Below are 14,625 nucleotides of genomic sequence, written 5' to 3' on the forward strand. Positions count from 1 at the left end.
AGCACCATCAAAACCAGCAGTAGTGGGGACCCTTAGATCACACCTCAGTTGAAGAATTTTTCCTTCCCCTATCGGCTAAGAGAATATTCTTCAACATCTGGTTAGGATTTCATGGGTTTACCACAAGATCCAAGGTAAATGCAGTAGTCTTCTACTGGCACTTCTTTCAGAGTCTGGACTTACAGGGCAAGGCAGCCATCGGAAACATACTTTTACACCCAAATACATCTTATTGTAGGTAAAAATTACAAATCACACAGAGGATTCCACATTTGTCTAGGGCAACTTGCATTTTAAGAGGTCATCTATCAGTCTTTTGTGAAGAAGGTTCCAGGCAAGTACCATGTCTTGGAAATAAAACCTGTAGGAAAATTAACTTTATGATAACTAAAAAGCTGGCAACAATTACACCGACTGCAGGGAAAGAAGCCCACCAACAAAATTGCCAGTCTATCTGGACTGTGCATGCTTAGAGAGCAGTGTGTATAACATTGTACTACATTTTCATTTCAAACTTACTGGAACAGGCAGAGGTCCATATCAACAGATTCATTTAAAAGAAGTCTGAACTCCTTGTCCTACCTTAACAGAAACAAGGGGGAAATGTTTCATCTGTATGAAGCTCCTAAAAGATTTAAAGAGGTTGCACTGCCACTTGAAGCAACTTAAATGACTGACTGAATTCCATTTTAGACAGCAATCATGCCAAAACAACCAAATTAAAATTAGGATTCCAATTTAAGTAAGGGTATTCAGAGGTGGTCACTTACAGTATTCTCCATACTGACCTGATTCGAACCCACTTTATACACCTGCCCACGCACTTCTTTCATCTAGCTGCATTGGAGCCATTACATATGAGAGCGATAACGGACAGGAGAAAAACACATTGAAATCACATAAAACTAAAAAAAATTAAAAAAAGATGAAAACACCACTGAGAAGACGAGTTATAAATACATTATAAATCACCGTCCAGTATTTTATAACCTCAATTATATCACAGAAGTGCAGTGCGTTCACTTGTCTAAACTACTCCAAGCAGTTAACTTGTTAATTCTAAACCCATGTGTGCAAGTGGCAAAATTTAGGATGCTGTTACAAAAAAAAGCACATGGGAAATAACATAAGCTCCATTAAGATCACACGCCAAACAATATGCAAATTTTCACAAATATAATTTTGGTAGTTGCATCACCCTACCCTACAGATCCTGTGTTGCAGTGGTCCAAACATAGACCGCATGCCAGGTGAACTCCTGTGAGAGTAAAGCATTGTTTAATGGATATAAACTGCTCAGAGTACAAAAACATGACTTAAAGATATCTTTAAATAATTTACATATTAATAAATGAGAAACTGCATAGTTGACTTTGTCTGAACTACATGGCCTTCATTAATTCCCCATTCCACTTCCCAAGATTCTGTACATAGTTCTTTTCCAAGACATGATACCTTATGGAATTCTTTCAGTCCAGTAAAATAGCCATTTGAAATCAACTGCAAAGAGTCCTTGTTTTGCTTTTAGAACGAAGGAGGAAAAAAAAAGTAAATTGAAAAGCTTCCAAAATGAGAATACACACTGTGAGGACACCAGCCTCCATCTCTTCCACTATTAGTGACTCAGCTGCACAGTGTTTTATACCCTAAATGTTGGGAAGTTAAAAAGGGGAGAGCGTTCAGTATTACACACCTGCAAGAAGGGACTTGCACCAATCACACAAAGTAAAAATGAAACTGAAGTACTTGCTTTTTGGTTTTAACCAATATATTCAAAATCCCAGCAGTAAATACTTGGTTGATTACACAATTTACTTCTCTGAAGGCCATTCCAAATAAAAATACAGGTTTTTTGTTTGCACTGCACAACTGTGAGAAAGGTAATTTCTCATACGCTGGAGACAACTCATGGCCATTAATAAAAATAAACTTATCTTACGCATGTTCTAATCAGAATAGTTTATATTAAGCTTTTTAAAATTGAAATCACATAAGCTTAAAAGAAAATGCAAAATGAGGTAGACATTATCCTCTTTCCTAATGAGTGATTAAACCAGAATTAAAAAAATGGAACTGTGGAGGAATACAATAAGGATTTGGGCTTGAAAATGTATAGAATGCACATTAACTGCTGGTGGCTTCTGTTTAAATCTTTCATTGAGTCCTATTGCTTATAAGATCTTACATAGAATGCCATACCCATTAGTTTGATACTTTTTCCAAACAAGCCTTGACATTAATATTTGTAAAAAAAATAGGAGTGTGAATTCCAAAAGAATGAAAATCCTACAGCTTTAAAGGTTATTTGTTACAATTTTGAATGGACAATTCCAATTTCTGGAAAGACTAGGCAGCAACGATTGGTACAGCAATCAGGTTTAAAGCTTGAAGCACATCCATAATCTATTTGCAGACAAGGAAGTATATTTTATCCACCAATTATTTGGCCAGATGTATTAAATTCTAAACTGCAGCTCAGAAATTTATAAATTATGAACAAACTAACCTTAAGCTCCTTAATAGAGAGCTGGCAACAAGAAACTTAAGCAGATTAGTATAGACATTTTTGCAGGAAGCACAAACATTAGGCCATATTTGACCCTCAATAATCTCTCTCTTAAAAAGGCATTTTGCAAAAGTGATACAGCTCAGTTCCAATTACATAGCTGGTGTCATTTAAATTAAATCCAGTGTTTAAGGAGCATTTTAATGTTCTATTTCTTAAATGGAAAGTTATTGGGTATATTTGCTATTTGCAAAAGAATAAAAGACCCAGAAGGGCAAGTCTAATGAAATCAGAGCATCTAATTTTGGCAGTATTTAAATATCTGAAAATATCATTCAATACCTTATGGAAATATTATCTTTTTAAAAATAAAACCTTGTGAGAGGAAAGTTGACTTAACTGTTATCATGATCATTCAGAAAATATTCAGATTTGGTGGAAGAGTACATACATTTTCCGAGTTAATACTGCTGGATAGAATAAGGTGTATAGATTAGGTACAGCAAAAATGTAGCATCCTCTTTTCTATGGCTTGGCCATCACTGTGTGGTTGTCTAGACTGTCTTTTAACTAGTCTAAAAATACATAATTCACTACACCAGAGCTGTATTAAATTGGTAAACCTCATATGTTAATATTTTCATCTTCAAACACTGCAAATTAAACTGTGAAATCAAATAGGCAAGTTGCACAATGCTAAGAAAGCCAACTCAATCTGAATTCAGCTTGAGACAAATTAAGAAGCAACTTCAAAGTGAATGGACAACAACAAAAAAAACATTTCCAGTTTCAGATAGCATTTCATTGTTTAGTCCAGAGATGCTTCAGTGAGAAAACTGCAGTGGAACTAACTTACACAATTCAATTATCCATAAACAAGGATGTATACACCCAATATTTCACGCAATGGGCATTGTGCAGAGTCTAGGGACAAAATAGGGGTAAATAAGGTTCTCGTCATACAAACAACAAATGTACCCAATAACCATACAATGCAACATATGTACCACAGCAGCCCAATGTCAAGCCTTGTTTGATACTCATGTACCAAACTATTGTACATAACAATTCTACATTCTCTTCCTTCAATGAAATTTAGGTGTATAATATCCTGTTCATTACTCAAGTAACAGTTTTATTGTCCAATAAATGATCTTGTGGTCTATGATGTGAAGACCATTAACTGCAGAAAAATCTATTACTAAGTTACTACATTGAAGCAATTAAGGCCACTTGATTTAAAACTGGAGCTATTTTTAATACATTTTTTATGATTAAAATGCAGCAGTATTTTTAGTTGTGATTAAAGAAAATACAGCAGATGAGTAGCAAATTAAAAAAATTCTGGAAAAACTGACACCACAGTAAAATATTTCCACCAAACTCCCAAACTAATCAAAGCAACATTCTAGAGAAATTGTTAATCCTCATGAGCGATAGCCTAGATGCACTAGATAACCAGTTTTAAAATACACAGAGTTGAAATACTGCTTTTAACATGGATAGAATATTTTCAGATACAAGATGTGTGACTTTAAAAAGCTGATGAACTGCTCTTCTCCCCAAACTTACGTTCACTCAGAGATTGCTGAGTTCACATTCCTCACATGGAGTCCTCAAAAGGGTCAGCTCCTCCAGGAATCAGCAGGAGAGAAAGCAACCTCACAAAAGATACGAGTGCTTTCAACTCCACAGCATGAAAATGTTGGTCAGGGATGACAGAGTTACTTTCAGCTGTACCAACAAATGTTTACCTTCTCCTGGCAGAAGTAACTAGGGATATTGTAGTGAGACAACAGGGGCTGAAATATAAACTTTGATGAACCACCTTGGAGTATTTGAGAGTTTTTTCATTACTCAAACTGGTTAAACAATTATTGTGAAGAACATCTTTTTTAAAAAATGATTTGTATTCACAATACACATTTAAAAAAAGTGAACCGGAACAGTAATTCCATTGCAGTTCCAATCAGATAAGTTGCTGCAAAAACAAAAATCAGAACTAAAGAGCAAATAAAGCATGAAGCAAATACCTGCTGCACTAGGAGAATGAGAAAAAATATCAAGTTTTATGGGAGGGCTGTTCCAAGTTTTAATTCTGTAACAGGGATCAAACTTTTACTTGCATTTTAATTAATGCTGGTGGCTCTGTCTACTTGCAATTTCCAAAAATATTACAGGAATAAATTAGATCATAGGTCTGTTGCACCTCCCACAATTAGGAAAAAAATGTTTGGATGCTTAAAATGAAAATAGGATTAAGCAGGAAGCAAAATATTTCCTCTTCCTTCCTTCTGTAAATAAAAAAATCATGTAGTAGAAGGGCAAGCAAGATGAGCAGAGCTGACAAGTCTGTAAATCCTTATTTGTCCTGAACAGCTGCACTCACTGAGGGAGAAGAGCCTCAGGGCTTCTGTAAGTTAAAGTAGGTTACAATTCATGATTGTGCATCTGATGGATGTATGGATAGGATTTGGTAAGATTACTTAAATGCACATTATCAGGTTTTAAGGGTGCGCTTTCATTAGATTGAACACCAGTGGCAATTCAGCTTGTTAATTCAGGCTTTTGCCAGAACCACCTGTAACTTTGTATGTTAACTATCATCCAATTTGGTTATTTGCAGACTTCAACCCAGAGTTGAAATGATTACTCTTTTCAGAAGCAACCATGTGTATTTTCACTGCTAGATCTGGTGTTTTTTTTTTGCACTGTACAAAGTCAATTTGGCTCCTCTTTTACCCTGGTGAAAAAGAACCTCAGGAAGTGGTAAACCCAATTCCCATAACCTAAAGGTTTTAAAATAGCAAATTTGTGTTAAAACAATAAAACATGTGGCAAATTTTGAACTGCTCCAGAATACTCATATTGTGATGAGTAAACTAAAATCATACCATATGTCCAGTTATTACTGGTCCCAGTTTAAATCTAGTGGTCTCAAATTGCTGCTTGTAAATTAGTAATAGTGTCCCTTTCACCAATTCTCCCCTAAGAAGTAAACCTACATATCAAATTGGTCTGGCCAGAGTTGCTACCGCATTGCAGACTACTCATTTTCCACTGTTGTGTGCACCGTATCTTTGAATATTTAGCTATTAAAATTGACCGTTTCCTTGTCCACATTTATTAACACAGCTGGAAAAATTAGTCATGACTCACGGCTCGATGAACGTGGGGTGTTTCTGTAACTCCCTTGCAGACTGAAGTAGGCAGGCAAAGATACACTGAACCTTTATAAATAAAACAAGGGGCCAAATTGTTCAGTTTGTATAGGTAAAAAAAAGAGTAACGCCCAGCAAATTCAACAACGCATCTAACTGCAGTATTACATGCCCTGGAAGGGAGAAAAAAACCTTTGTAGTTATATGCAACCCATAGGCTTCAAATATAAAAGTTCTTTTCCTTCTGATTTAAGTAATCAAATTTTGACTAACCACAAATGCCAGTTTAGAATGCCTCATGAAAACAACTCAATTTCCCCAATTTACACTATTCCCCACATGCCCCCACAATTGCTACTATTTGAACTATTTAATTATTTCTAAATAAATATTGCCCCATTTTCACCCAAAAAAGCCCATTGGGAATGCACTGAATCTCAGAAAATAAACTGAAATACATTAAATTCTATCAGAAACACAGATTATTGACCAGCAGCTTTAATCCAATCTTTTAGATCAAATCATAAAGAATGATCACTATTGAATCATCAACAAATATTCAGGCTGTATTCGATACTTTTTGCAATAAACTAACCATAATCTGACTGCCAAATAAATGATTGCTTCTATTTCAGCCCATTGCATAAATATCTATATTACAATGATATAGCACTTTGGCCCAGATTTTCTGGAGTGAAGACTTCTGCTCACACTAATTGACCTCCTTCCCCTCATTTTCCCATCGCTGGAGCTGGAAAGTCCATTTTGCTGATCAAGATGACCCCCAAGCCAATCAGCAACACCGTGGACAGTGGTAGGGCCTCAATAGTTGTAAATGGAGTGATGTGGGCAAACCAGGAAGTCTCACCCAAGATTCCTCTAGGAGTTTTTTGACAGCTCGCAAAGCCCTATCAAAGCTGAAGATTTTTTTTAAAAAAATCAATGAGAAACTATGGGGAATGGAAAGATTTTTTTAAAAAAAAATCAACTATAAGCATAAATAATTAAAAGCATTAAACACCTAATTAAAAATTGTAATTTACCTTGGGTCTTTCCTTTCTTCACTGCAGCCCTACAATCACCATTCAAATGAATGGGCTCACAGATACTGCTCAGGGTTCCAAGAGCAGATTCTCCATTGTAAATACTGGAGAATCTCATCAAGCTTTTGCTCAGTGGGTAGTTCAACAGCAGAGTTCAGCCAGTAAATCTGGTACTTCCACATTCACGCAACAGTCCCAAAACTTACCAGCATTAATGCTAAGTACCACCAGCAAAACAGTGCAGAACTGAATCAGTGCTTCATTATTGGTTAGTACTCATTTTATTGATCAACAGGGATTGTTCTGAACATAGAACAGTACATACAGGAACAGGCCTTTCAGCCCACAATGTCTGTGCCGATGATGGTGCCAAATTAAACTAAACTTATCTACAAAGTGGCTTCAATTTGATGACAGATTGAGATAAATGTATGCAGACCAGATCAATGAGGTGCATAAAAAGGTTCTATTAACCTGGTTAAAATGTTCAAATGGTTGACGGCTGCCCAGAAAAAAATTGTTTGCTTGCCTTCAGCTGATTAGGGAGAGCGAGCAGGAAATAGACAGGAGTTATAAAGAGTTTGTAGAGAGTACCTCTGTGGCAGTCCCCCTCGAAAATAGGTATCTCATTTTAGATTCTGTTGGAGAGGATGACCTGACAGATGAAGACCATGGCAACCGGGACCTTGGCACCGTGCCCAGTACTGTGGACCAGCGGGGAAAGAGAAATGCAGTGGTTATTGGGGATTCTATAGTGAGGGGTATGGATAACAGATTCTGCGAAACCGACAATGAATCTCGGATGGTGTGTTGCCTCCCTGGTGCCAGGGTACGGGATGTCATGGACCGGGTCCAGAATACTCTGAGGGGAGAGGGTGATCAGCCAGAAGTCTTGGTACATGTAGGTACCAATGACATAGGTAGAAAAAGAGAAGAGGTCCTGAAGGAGGAATACAAGGAGTTAGGGAAAAAGTTGAGAAGTAGGACCTCTAGGGTGGTAATTTCAGGATTACTACCTGTGCCACGTGCCAACGGTAGAAAGAATAGAAAGATCTGGCAGATGAATGCGTGACTGACTGACTGGTGCAGGGGGCAGGGCTTCAGGTTTCTGGATCATTGGGACCTTTTTTGGGGGAGGCATGACCTATTCACTAAGGATGGGTTACACCTAAACTCCAAAGGGTCCAATATCCTGGTGGGGATGTTTAATTTAGCTGTTGGGGAGGGTTTAAACTAATCTGGCAGGGGGATGGAAACCAGGATGTTAGGATACAAGGTGTTAGGGTAAGGGAGGAGGTTTATAGAAACATGTCCAAGATAGTGTGTAGTGAGGATGGTAAGAAGGACAGGCAGGTGAAAAGTCAGGATAATTTGCTGAACAATAAAAGTACAACAAAATCAATAGCAGATACTGGACTAAATGTACTATATTTATATGCACGTAGCATTAGGAATAAAGTAGATGACCTAGTGGCACAACTACAGGTTAATAAATACGACATTGTGGCAATCACCGAGTCATGGCTTTATGACAGATGTGATTGGGAACTGAATGTCCAGCGATACACAGTGTATAGGAAGGATAGGCAGGTAGGCAGAGGGGGGTGTGGCCATGATGGTTAGTAATGATATAAAATCAATAGAGAGGAAAGACGTTGGGTCAGAAGAGGTGGAATCCTTATGGGTGGAGCTAAGAAATAGCAAGGGTAAAAGGACAATAGTAGCAGTTATATATAGGCCCCCTAACAGCAGTCAGGAAGATAAGATAAGATCTTTATTAGTCACATGTACATCAAAACACATAGTGAAATACATTTTTTGCGTAGTGATTTTGGGGGGGCAGCCCGCAAGTGTCGCCATGCTTCTGGCAACAACATAGCATGCCCATAACTTCCTAACCTGTACGTCTTTGGAATGTGGGAGGAAACTGGAGCACCCGGAGGAAACCGGAGCACCCGGAGGAAACCCACACAGACATGGGGAGAATGTACAAACTCGGATTTGAACCCGGGTCGCTGGTGCTGTAAAGCATTATGCTAATTTGCTGCCTGCTACTGAAGTGGACCATAGGTTGCAGTTTGAAATAGAAAAAGCGTGCTAGAGTGACAACGTGATGATAATTATGGGGGATTTTAACATGAGGGTAGACTGGGAAATCCAGCAAGGCAGTAGATCTCAGGAGAGTGAGTTTGTGGAATGCCTACGGGATGGTTTTTTGGGGAGGTGTAGTGTATAAAAGTAAGGAAGTGTTGATGAGGCTCTACGGGGCACTAATGAGGCCTCATTTGGAATACTGTGTACAGTTTTGGGCCCCATATCTTAGGAAGGATGTGCTGATGTTGGAGAGGGTTCAGAGGAGATTTACGAGGATGATTCCCGGAATGAAAGGGCTTACATATGATGAACATTTATTGGCTCTTGGACTGTACTCACTGGAGTACAGAAGAATGAGAGGGGACCTCATAGAAACATTTAAAATGTTGAAAGGACTGGACAGAGTAGATGTGGCCAAGCTGTTTCCCTTGGTGGATGAGTCCAGGACCAAAGGGCACAATCTTAGAATTAGAGGGTACAGGTTTAAAAAAGAGATGAGGAAAAATTTCTTTAGCCAGAGGGTGGTGATTTTGTGGAATTCCTAGCCACGTAGAGCAGTGAAGGCCAGATCATTGGAAGCATTTAAGGAAGAGATAGCTAGATATCTAATTAGTTGGGGTATCAAGGGATATGGGGATAAGGCCGGAAATTGGGGTTAGAATATTTTTTTTGCACCCCCAATTTCTCATTTCTTTTTTCCCCTTTTCCTTGGAGCAGACTCGATGGGTCGAATGGCCTACTTCTGCTCCCTGATCTTGTGATCAATTGGGAGTTAAACAAATGTTTGGGAGCTAAAACATTTTTTTTGTGGCAGCCATAAGACTAAGTAAATTTTTCCTAAATCTCTGCTCTACCAAGATTAGGCATTGTTTGTTTGTAATCTGAATAAAATCCTACCATTTGTGCTTTAAATGCCAAATAAGCCACAACTAAGTGCACAACAAAATAACTGTACCAAAGTGCAAAATGAACAGTGCCTAATTTCTGCACCAACAATCAAGGACACCAGGTGAGGCCCTTAACTGGACTCCCACATTTGGAAAGTTATAGAAAATGTAAAACAGTTACCTAGCATTCAAGTAAGAAAAACCAGAAAACAAATTCTAATTCCAAGCAGCTTCCTTCTAATTCCAAGCAGGTTCCTGCATCAATTCCTCATGCATAACTGAAAGCAGATTCTTTTGCTCCTGCCAACATTCCTCTCTGCTCATCAGCCACTAGAAAATACATGATTTGACTTTCCCCTCCCTGCAAACTGGGTAAAACTGTGGGAAGAATGGTTGGAATATGGAGCTGACACATGGAGATTTGTCATCGTTGACCACAAGTGAAACAGTACAAAATTAGGTTCATCAATCTAACAAGCATGTTTTGCTCCTCTGTAGGATATATGGCTGCAGCATTCATTTAATGAGCCTTTTGACAGAATACCATTTAGAGTTGTGGCTTGTCACTTTGGACAATCGATAGTGTTAAACCTGTATGCAGGTATATCACATTTGTTCACAAATATGATATTTAATTATTGTATTCTACAGCTCCAACTGTTATTATAACACTGACAAGGGTACAGTTACAATGAGACAAAAACTAACTAACTGCATGAAAATTTCAATACCAAAACAATATCACTAAACTAAGGCATTCTGACTGAAAAGAAATTGTCACTTTTCAAAGTATTGCATACAAGCTGATTAATTCCTAACATGAACTCCGTGACTTTACTACTAACAAAACAGTTTATCTGCGATGCTTTCAAATATTTAAGTATCTGTATACAACTGTTACTGAAAAAAACATCCTAGAAAAAGTTGTGTGGTCATATTTTGAAAAGGCTCAGTGAAATTTGAAAACAGCAAAGCAAGTAAACTTAAATACTTCAATCAAGCTTTTCCAGTGTTTGTATTAACAACTAGCCACAGACCAGATGTAATAAAGCTATGTTCAGAATAAAATGATTTACAGCAAAATATGCCTTAAAGCATCACTCCCATTGCTAGTCTTCAAGTAAGTTGTTTGTAACCACACAATGTGATTCCAAATTTATCAACTCAGAGCTTGGGGCAGTAATTCTGCACAACCAATTGCATTTCCTTATGAATACGGCTCCTGATCAATAGTGCAACCTTTTCCATTCCCCCTACTGCATAGTTATTTCCTTCAAAATCATCAAAACAAAACACTATATTCAATTTCATAAAAGCTGCAAAGATTTTAATTTTGAAAAGATATACAGTCACATGGTTATTAACCACTTCTTACAAAACATTTTACAGAGCTAGTTAGGCCGAATGTTTTCCCAGGCTGAAGACTCTAGAGCCAAGGGTCACAGTCTCAGAATAATGAACAAGCCATTTAGGACCAAGATGATGAAAAGTTCTTCACTCAGAGGGTGGTGAATCTTGGGAGCCATCTGTCCTAGATGTCTGTGGAGGCTTAAATTATTATGTTCATTCAAAACAGATTGTTAGATTTCTGGATATTAGGGGAATAAAGAATTATGGGATACTGCAAGAAAATGGAGCTGAGGTAGATGATCAGCCATGATCTTGATGAACGGTAGAGCAGGCTGGAAGTGCCAGATGTCCTACTCCTTATCCTTATTCTTCCGTTCTTAATAGTATAGCTTCAGCCACTGAATGACAACAATGCATAAAATAGCCCAATAAAATAATTTATCTTTACTTCAAAACTTTTTCTTTCCAGTGGGAGAAAAGATGCCTAACAAACACATGGTTCAATCTTCCCTGGAGATGAGGTTCTTTTAAAATAAAAATTGCAAATACAAATTTAATTGATACGGATTTGGCAGGCAGTCATTTAATCTATAGCTGTGGTCAAATGGATGCATACGTGTAAAAAAAACAACTGCTTCAGGTGTTAAATGTCACCAAGTGCCAAGGGCACGAGGATTTAAATTTTTAGCTTAACCTTTTCAAAATAATTGACACACAAAAGTATGAGCCAAACTGAGCTTACAGAACACCACTGGGACATTCCATATTGTGTGACAATCATTGATTTCAGAAGTGCAGTTAGCAAGTGTCATGTGAAGTTATATGTGGTGGCCAATTATCACGCAACAGCCCACAACATCCAACAAGTAATAAAGTTTATGGTGGTTTTACTCGAGGAAAAATATCCACAAAACCTGAAGAATTTTCTGACTTCACTCTATTTTGAACCTGTACCAAAAATAATTTCACTTGCAATACTGTAGCCAATACTATATAATTAAAATTATATGGAATTAACTGATTCATAGTATTGTTGCCTCAGTTAATATTCTCTCCAACTAAATTACATTACATTTCAAAAATTCACCAACTTCTGAAGAAACGATCATCACTAAAATTTTAACCCCTAAAGAATCAAGAATTAGATGTCAATATAGTGAAGATGCATGGAAGAGGTAGAAGAAAGGCTACTCTAATTTGTCGGAAGCAACTCCTACAATCCAAAAACTGATAAAAATATTGGTGTGAAGAGAATACATGTGTGGATTGATGAAGCTATTACACAAAAATAACAAAATAAAATGCAGTGGACTTTTTTGTTTGGGGAGAAAATGATGGGAACAATTTTAAATATACGTATAATTTGCTACAGAACAGGTTTATTATGTCTGTATAAATGAGCCAAAGGGAGGAAAGCTTGATGGTTAGGATCCAAGATGTAGAGGATTGACAAGCCAACGAGTAAGAAACTTCATGGATGAAATGTTCAGGGAAAGCTGATTGAAAGAAAAAACTATAGACTAAGAGAAATTCATTGAGGAGGATACTGACAAAAAGGGGATGTATCATAGAGACAGTGCATTAGTTCCTTACATTTGGTAAGCAAGGTGAAAAGGTAAAATAAGGTCAATAATGAAGACTTACATTTTTCTATTACTGAGCATAAAAAAATTATGGCACGGGTTTAGGATTCAAAAATAGAACTTCTCCTGGTCAAGCAGATTTGACAAAATTCTAATTTTTCCCTTTTCTGCATTAATGAGATGACAATGTGAAAATTCAGAAAAAGATCAAGGTAACTTGAACCTTAACTTTGAAAACTCACAAGACAAGGGACAAAGCATTTGATAGTCTTGAAATCCCAAGAAAGAATGAGACCACAATGAATCAGGAACTAAATTTTAATATAGGCAACACCCACAATACCGGGGGTGGGGCAGGGGAGGGAGGTTGCATTCCTAGAAAGTAGTCTGTATCGTGATTTTCCATAATGTGTTGTGATCTTCCACGATCTGTACATGCATCAATGAGTGGAGTGGAAAAAGAATATTTTTTTTTAAAAAGTAAAATTTCATGACAGCAAATTTCCATCATCCAAATGGCCGTAATGCAGGGGTTGCCCGTATATGGAAGATGTATGAATATAGGAGAAGTATTCACAAATACAATCATGAAGCTAGGACATTCTTTGAACACTATTAGTTAAGAGATTTAGTATATACAGATAAGCAGAAGTTATTTTAATCATGTCTTCTCACAAACATTATTATGGCAAATGATGTCCAAAACAATTTTATCATTGAGAATATAACTAACCCAGAGGCATAAATAGATATTAGTTTTAATTTCTAGTACAATTAAACATTTTTAAAGCTCACAACTTTACTGCTTCTAAATTAGGAGTCTACTGTACAGTACATTTGTACACATTTCAGAAATGTAGAACATGCACCCAAAGTAGTTACAATATCCTCACCTTAACAAGTTGAACAACAAACTATACAATGCAGAAATTTGTTTTAAAAGATGAATTTAATTTCAATGGGTGTTAAGCTTGTGGCTTCAATTTTCTCCAGTTAATACTGGCATACGACATTCAAAACAAAACCAATGCATTTCTGGCTAGATATCACACAGACACTGGCAGCTTTGCATGCTCTTATTTTCTACATTGTTCTTCTTCTACAAATGCAAAATACCAATTGCCAGAGATTCAATACTGACTTCGAGGTTAAGGTCTAATTTACGCTTCATTGAAGTGGGGCGGGGGCAGGGAAAAGAATGGAAGTGCATCCATCTGATTCAACAAATCTAGATAATTCAAAATACAGGTGTATGAAAAGAAGCATTTAATTAAGGATCAAGTCAGCCTCAAACAGGAAGACAATGTCACAATGTTTACTTATCTTATAACATTATCTTCTTAGAAAGGCAAAATAGAAAAAACCTTCAGCGAACTTATGAACTACTCTGGGCAGTTTCTCTTCAAGGTTCCACCCAAACATCTTTGTCAATGACAAGTTCCAACTGACAATTTATTCCCAATGACAGAAACTGCTCCTCCTCCCTCCCAATCCCAACAAACCTGTCCAAATTGAATCAAGGTGTATTGATTTTCAATTGGTCAGCTGGCGGTACATACAGAGCATGGATTAGCTCATTGCCAACTTCCCACCTATGCATTATAACGTAAAGGTCACATGCATCTGACCTTCCACTCTCCTGCTGGACTCAGTACAGAATCTAACAATGGAACACAAATGTACTGCACTTCACATTCAGCTCCTCAACTGTTTAAATAAATTTAAAATGCCTCTGATTGGAGATATTTTAAATTTGTTCAAAGGTCTTTAACACCAATGAGCTATCAAAAGGCACCGGCTGGGCAGTCTGAGACCAGGGCCTCCAGATGTGCCCTCTGAGGGTTAACTGCTGCTTGTGAACTATTTTGCCTTGGGATAGTCATGGCAACTAGACTCCAAGAATGAATGGACTCAAAGCTACAAAAAAAATTGTAGGGAGCAAGCACGAGATGGGCTAGATTGAATGCTATTTGACTCATTTTGTTAAACGAACTTCTGTAA

The 14,625-nt window shown here is 37.3% G+C and overlaps 1 protein-coding gene across 10 annotated transcripts in view; it reads right to left on the minus strand.

The window, feature by feature from the left end:
• Positions 1–14,625, minus strand: part of LOC127585687 (putative RNA-binding protein Luc7-like 2) — a 63,333-nt gene that overhangs the window by 42,393 nt on the left and 6,315 nt on the right. For 2 of the 10 annotated variants that reach the window (XM_052043370.1, XM_052043369.1), the window contains exon 1: positions 5,666–5,711. The exons of 3 other annotated variants lie outside the window; for them this stretch is intronic. The gene's annotated coding sequence lies outside the window, so the exon portion shown is untranslated. 5 more of the 10 variants (XM_052043363.1, XM_052043365.1, XM_052043368.1 and 2 more) reach the window with 5 other exon arrangements.

Source organism: Pristis pectinata, chromosome 33 (genome assembly GCF_009764475.1).
Source record: "Pristis pectinata isolate sPriPec2 chromosome 33, sPriPec2.1.pri, whole genome shotgun sequence".
Lineage (NCBI taxonomy): Eukaryota > Metazoa > Chordata > Chondrichthyes > Rhinopristiformes > Pristidae > Pristis > Pristis pectinata.